This window comes from Rattus norvegicus, chromosome Y (genome assembly GCF_021556685.1).
Source record: "Rattus norvegicus strain SHRSP/BbbUtx chromosome Y, alternate assembly SHRSP_T2T, whole genome shotgun sequence".
NCBI classification, from domain to species: Eukaryota; Metazoa; Chordata; class Mammalia; order Rodentia; family Muridae; genus Rattus; species Rattus norvegicus.
In genome coordinates, this window is record NC_141555.1 from 4,139,505 (window position 1) to 4,146,549 (window position 7,045).

General features: G+C 36.4%; 1 pseudogene; it reads left to right on the forward strand.

The window, feature by feature from the left end:
* Positions 1-6,486: 6,486 nt before the first annotated feature.
* Positions 6,487-6,609, forward strand: LOC120099617 (U4 spliceosomal RNA; annotated as a pseudogene).
* Positions 6,610-7,045: the final 436 nt, after the last annotated feature.

Genomic DNA, 7,045 nt, shown 5'->3' on the forward strand with positions numbered 1-7,045 from the left:
GTTGGGTAATTGTGCTGTCCCTGGGTCCATAATAACCTTAATAAGTGCAAAAATGACCCAGTACCAAAGAGCAAGGGTGTGGCATATCCTAAGCTGCAGTCAGGATTCAGTCTGAATTCTTGTAATTCTTGAATCCATATATAACAATATTCCAGAAGACTCAGTGAAATTCTCAAAAATCTGATGCAAAGTACTCAAGTTTGTCCCAGAAGAGTGCATAATCTCTATGTGTGTTAATATGTCCATTTTATTAAAAAGTCACTTGCAGGCAGGCAAATACCTTCTGAGAGAGGAAAAGAGAGCCAACATTGATGAAATTTTTATGTGTCTCATGGAAACCATATATGAAAATGTAAGATGCATGTAATGAGCAGCATCAGGTAGCATGAATGAAGCATCAAGGGCATGTTGTCCTGATCTAACAATAAGCCAATTCATAATAATTTAATCATTCTTTAACTTGTCTATATACTTTCCTAGGTCACATCCATTTGTTCATTTATTTGACAGTTTACAAAATTTCTATAGTGTTAGCCTTATTCAAGAAACAGGAGGATTGGCATCCAAATACTACTGCTCACTTAGAAACTGCATTTCCTTATGGGGGATTTGTTGATCATACATTGCACACATACAAGCCATTTTTCTAGAGGGATGCCGTGTGGTAGCTTCCATTGTAGAGCACAGAACTCACTAGAGCTCAATTAAATTGACAAAAGAATTGTCACATTGGAGGGGTTTTTGGTCCCTTTTGGACCTATTTCCTGTACATTGTGATATGGTGCCTTTGGCCTGCCCAAATAAGTGTTCATAGTGATTGAGGTTGAGAAGCATTTTGTCAGTCTTGTTTTTTGTCAGTTTTGTAGAGTTCTTTCCTGTTTCTTATACTTTGGAGGTAACTGGATGGACTGGGATGTAGGAAAGACTTTTCCCAGTGCTATCCTTTGTGTGAGATATGTGAGGATTTGAAGGAATATTTTGTCCAAAACCTCAACCTAATGTGTCCCAGAAGTGTCTTGCCTATACAGTTTTATTTTATAAGGTGTGGATAGCATTGTCTAAACTCTCACATTAAACATTCCTTTTGCCTAATTGACAATTCCTGCATAGTCAAGATACTGAGAAGCCTGTGCAGGCCTGTGAGATTTAAAAAGAAACATGCAGACTCATGTCAGTCATGTTTCAAGAAATGAATGTCAAAGAATTTACTGGGTACACATAATATATACCCCGCCACTGAGTGGAAGCACAAGGGAGAAACAAATTTACATTCTCACCAGGGAAACTAAAACTGGGCTGAGATCAAAAGATCTAGGGCCCAAAGATTAGCTCACATATGGCAAACAGAAAGGCCAGAATGTTCCTTCAGGGGAACCCAGGATTTCACTTACATCACCAAGGCTCAGCAGGGGGCAAACTCTGACAGTTTAGTAGAAATCCACAAAAATAGTGGTCCCCAAAAGTTTCAACAAGTCCCCATTTAATATTTTTGAATTAAAGAGCACCTGTCTTACAACACTTTGGGGTGTCCACCTCTTACCTGTTTCTTGAAAAACTGTTTGACAGTCTCAGAATTCCCTGTCTTCAGTGAGGATTCATCCCAAAGAGTTGCCAATCTTTGGCTAACTGCTTCTTGTAAAGGCTGAATCTGATTTGTGCAGAATGATTTTCTCCTACCAAGGAGGGCAACACTTGTTTAGTTGTTTCCATAGGCTAGGAGTACTGGTTGCATATGTGAAAAGAAGTAAAAGGCCAACGACTGTTACACCCAAAGGCCATAACACCAAGAGCCATACCACCAAGAGACATAAGCTGTTCCTACAAAAGCACTGACTGCTGAATTGAATATAGAATGCCTAATTGTCAGCAACTTCTCTAGAAAAATTTTCCACTGTGTTTCCCTTAAGATCAGTGTGGAAAAGGGCAATCCCTGATACTGAATTCACAGTGTATGTGGCATCAATACCTATGACAATAGCAGCAAAGATGTTAAAATCTCTCTCTTGATGGTTCAGGATTAGTTGATCCTCCCCAGAAGGAACAGCAAGAAATGGTACTGTGTCTGATATACACACAACCAGGGCAGAGTTTTCTGGTCCCCAGCAGCCTCAAGTAGATGGCATTCCTGTGAATAGTCAACACTATCTGGAGCATTAGCAATATTCGTGTAACACAAAGATTATCAATTCATATTTCTAAATGTATAAATCATTAATACTCAAAAGTTTAACATTTTTGCTAAATTATTAACAAAAGTAAAAGCAATAGTGTTATAAATTACATATCTACATCACTATACCAGCAATAATCAAACCCACTATCTTATAATTTCTGTTTAAAGCTTGACTCACTTCTTCCAATATTTATACATCATTTACCGAATTATCAAGGTCTGCTAATACTCACAATCGATAAAACAAAGGCTGATATGTCAGATTTTGATACAGTTGTGATCAATATAACTTACATTATATATTGTAGAAGATAAAAAAGTAACTTTAATATGACCAACAGATAAAAGATAAGTTTTTTGTTCAAAATGTAGATCCTGTATCTTCTTTTCCCACTGTAAATGTAACTTATTTCAAAACAATTATGAATTTTTAAATATCTTTGAAAATGTCCAAAACCAATCATCCAAATGAAAATTGTTATTTCCAATATTGGATTGACCAGTCTGCGATTGAGCCAGAATAACTGGTCACATTAAAGCGAAGAGAAGAGTCATAACTTCTTCTTGATTTTCTGAAGGTATCTTTCAGTCTCTATGTTCTCTGTCCCATAAGGTCTAAATGCTAGAAGCAAGGCAGCTTGTCCAATTGGGGATGTAGGCAAGTAAAGATGGGTCAAGAACATATGTCCAAATAAGCTTCCCAGTCACCACTGTCAGGAAACTCATCAACCTCACAGGTCAACATCATTCTTTGTGCCAGCATCAGAATGTCTCACCAGTCACTCCGGTATCTAGCACATTCCTGGAGCACCCTGTAAAAAAAACACAAACATGCCATTTTACCCATATAAAATACTTGAATAGGATCAAGGCACAAGACCATATGTGGATACTTCCATTTCACCAGGGCATAAGTAAGCCCAGTGTTAGGGTGTTATAAACACTTAAGAGTTTTTCCTTGTCATCCAAATTTTAAAATTGAAAATAAAAAGAGCATTGTTTAAATAATTGTATGTCATACAGGGTATAACTCCTTTTTATTTTTAAAGATAATGTTTTAAAGTTTGATAATGCCTTGTCCTTAGGAACTATATAGAATCTCAATAATATGAGTAACATCAATATGTTAAATATTATAGACTGTAACCCTCTTGTGTTAACTCTCAAATTGGGAAAGGAAATAATGCAGCACACTGGGGATTGACTATTTCGACTGCTTGTTCTTTAGTTACTCTAAAAATTCCCAGGAAATATTCTATGCATATGTGAAGCTTATCATAGGCTGTATTTCTCATTAGCATATAATAACATGGAGACCATGCACAAGAGTAAGCCAACTCATTGCCTTGTGCTAAGGGGCTGGGTAACATGGAATGTCCTCTTCTATGGCCCAAAAAATAGGTTCCTGATGCTCACATAACAAAGCCTGTACTTGTAATAAACAGGCACAAATGGACAAAACAGGAGTGACAAAGGCAGCGGACTTCAGAGGTGAAACAATCTGAGACAAATACACACTATCATTGCGTATGTTACAAGGTCCTTTGTGAATCATAACCAAAGCTAGCTGTAAAGTTTTCAATTCTGAGGATACTACTGTAGAACATCCGTTGGAGGAACCATCAGTAAATGCTAAACGAACCTTTTGTAAAGGGGAATTAACAATAATTTCTGGAGAAATTACTGGATGTATTTTTAAAAATGTGACAAATCTTACTAAAAGTATAATGGTTATCAAACTGGCTAGCAACAGGGCACATTAAAATAGGCCAATCAATAAACCCCTGGCCCCAACATTGTAACTGTTATTTGGTATATGTAATGATAGTTAAGATCTTGTTCCTTGCCAAAGGTCTATAAGCTAATTTTTGAGCTTTGAACAGTAATTCGGCAATGGACTGAGGAAGAGCCATTACTGTTTTTGCAGGTGAAACTTGTCCATCTTGTCAATAAAGTACAGTAGGGGAATGAGTAGATAATGGACAATAAAAATCTGTGGATACTTCCTCCTCAAAGGCTTTAGGGCAGAGGATACATATACCTGACACATAGTAGGAGTGTTGGCCATCTTCTGAGGTAACATAACACAATGATAGCAATGAGAAGGGTCCTGAAACTTTATGGAAAAAATTATGAAAATGCTAAAAGCAAATCTTTCCTAATCTTTAGGATGTAGTTGAATAGTAAAGGAGCAATCCTTTAAATCAATAACTATCATATATCAATTTTTTTTGTATTTTTTGGAGAAAGGGGACCAGGCTGAGTATGTCGTACAGTGTTGTACACTATTTTATTAATTTCCCTTGAATCTTGTAAAAATTTACAGTTTCCAGACTTTTCATCACAAAAATGGGCATATTCCAAGAGGAAGTGAAAGGAACAATGACGAGCTTGTAACTGTCTCTGTGCTAAGGTGCCTCCAACTTTTACTAGGACAGGGGCCATTGTTGGATTTGTACCTTATTATTTAACATTTAGGTAATGTGCAAGAGTTTAATGTAAAGAGGCTTATGGACAGTGACACTTAGGATAAATTTCCAAAGCTTGTTTTATAATGAGGATGCTTAATTATTTTTAGATCTTTACTTACATTATAAGGTTTGCTTTGTAAATTTTTGCCCAAACTTCTCCCTTGAACCAAGCCTTGTTTTTCATTCCGTTTTATCCAAACTGAGTTGTTCATATATTCCCCATATCATTGAGGGTAAATCATCCCCACAAGTTGGTAGGTATTTGTTTTAAATCAAAATGCTAAAACCATCCCTTATGTCCTTTTTTACCTCTCCTTTTAAGAACCTTGATCCTGTTTTGAAGAGCTGTATCTGTCCCCACTCTTTGTAAAGTATGTAATGACTAATTACACTTTTAGTTGTTTCTCTTGTTAAAGAAGATTTAATGAGAAGGACTGAAAAAAGTGTCAATAGTCACAAATCTAGAAATGTCAAATTATTGTCTCTAGCTATTACTATTTTGATGCTATAAAGAATGAGATTGCCTACTTGTCCCTATACGAGGCCCAAAATCTACCTGGTATATAAATCTATTGTGACATTGCCCTCACTAAGAGGTCCGGTTTGAATTCTTAAATGATCTATAAAGGAAAAACACACTTATCTTAAATCAGTTGTATTAGCATAAATAATTGTAAAATTCAAGGTATAGCAGTATTAAAAAAAGTAAAAATAAATTAATTGCAAGATAATCTACATATTGGCTATCAGTATACAAATTGAAAACTTGATTTTTCAACATTTTAAAAACAGCAGCTACAGCTTGTAATTCAATAATCTGTGTTGAAATGGGGAAACTCAAGAAAATAAACGTGATCCAATTCATGTGTTGCCTTCGCATTAGATAACCAATTAAATTGCTGTATGGAATAAGGTATGTTTCATCAGGATCTTTTTCAAAATACTTCGATGACTCAATCTTGCAATTTTTTACATCTAACTTCTTTTCCCTTCTGTAAAGCTGCTCAGTTCCTCCCCAGTTAATTGTCTAGGGGTATAGAATTTGCATCTGCCTTGGGGATACAAAACAAAATCTTAAGTGCTCCTGTGGTGAACTTAAGGTGAGGTCTTAGCCAATTAACATCTTAGAAGCTTTTAAAAATAATTTAAAGTAAATTGTCTTTTCTTACTTGAATTTCATATGTGACAATTTAGGATAAAACTAATCTCAAATAATAAAAGATATTAAAATGACTACTCTCCAAATTTTAAAAGCTTGTTGAATAATAGCAAAATTTTGTAATACAACTCCTTTGTATAAATAAGTTAATAAAATATCTATATAGTGAATAATATATGAAGAAACAGCATAAAAATCTTTTAAATCTATAATAATTCTATATGTATGTCTTGATATAGCAGTTTGAGTAACCCAACAGGCTGTAATGCTCTTGAAAGATCCCTGTTTCGTATTACTGTAGCCATTTCTTAAGAATGAGAATATTTTAAGCTGGCCCTTGTTTAGCCCTTAGATGTTACACAATAGACCAGAAAGTACAGAAAGCACATTCCCACCGACTCTCCAGGAAGCTGCCTGACCATAAGAACAGATGGTATAGATGGTATTTACTACAGGGCAATTACAAGGAAGGACACATCTCTGGGAAGCTGAACAACTATAGATTTTGCCCCAGGATGGGAAAACCTATATGAAGTTAGATGTCCTTGGTACTAACATAGCTGTGCTGTCATAGCTATAGCCTTGTCCTGGGAACTTCAGGAGAGAAACATCTGCGAAGTAAGATATCCTTGGTCATTTTCCTAGGAATGCCAGGACAGGAAAACATATATCATGTCAGACATAGCTTTGCGCAGTGGCAGAATCGTAGCCAATGAGGTTTATCCGAGGCACGATTATTGCTAATTGAAAACTTTTCCCAAGTCAGACATCCTTGGTACTGAAATGACTGCATTGATATGGTTGTGGCCTTGGCCTAGGAACTCCAAGACAAGAAGTCAGCTATCCTTGGCACCAAATTAGCTGAGCTAATGAAACTGTGTAATCTTAAATGACTATTTTAGCTGTACATTTCTGCTGTTCGAGGCTCTTCACATCCCTCCTGTGTGAGGACCGTGTTGAGCCCCAGTGCACTGGTATCCCAAATAAAGCTCTTGTTTTAACATCAAGACTGAGTCCTATGTATTTTTGGGGTGGTAGGTGTCCTTACGACTGGAGCGACATTCTCCTCTGTCTTAGAGTCTTTCACTTGTGGGCTTGTCTGGGATTTATGACCAGGTCTCAACACCGAGACCACTCTCGGAGTTAAGGAGGAGACTTTAACTGTTCTGTCTTTTTGATTATGTGTCCAAGCTCTCTAATTACCAGTCAAGTGGGAGTGTTCAACTTGGTTTTTTAGGCTGC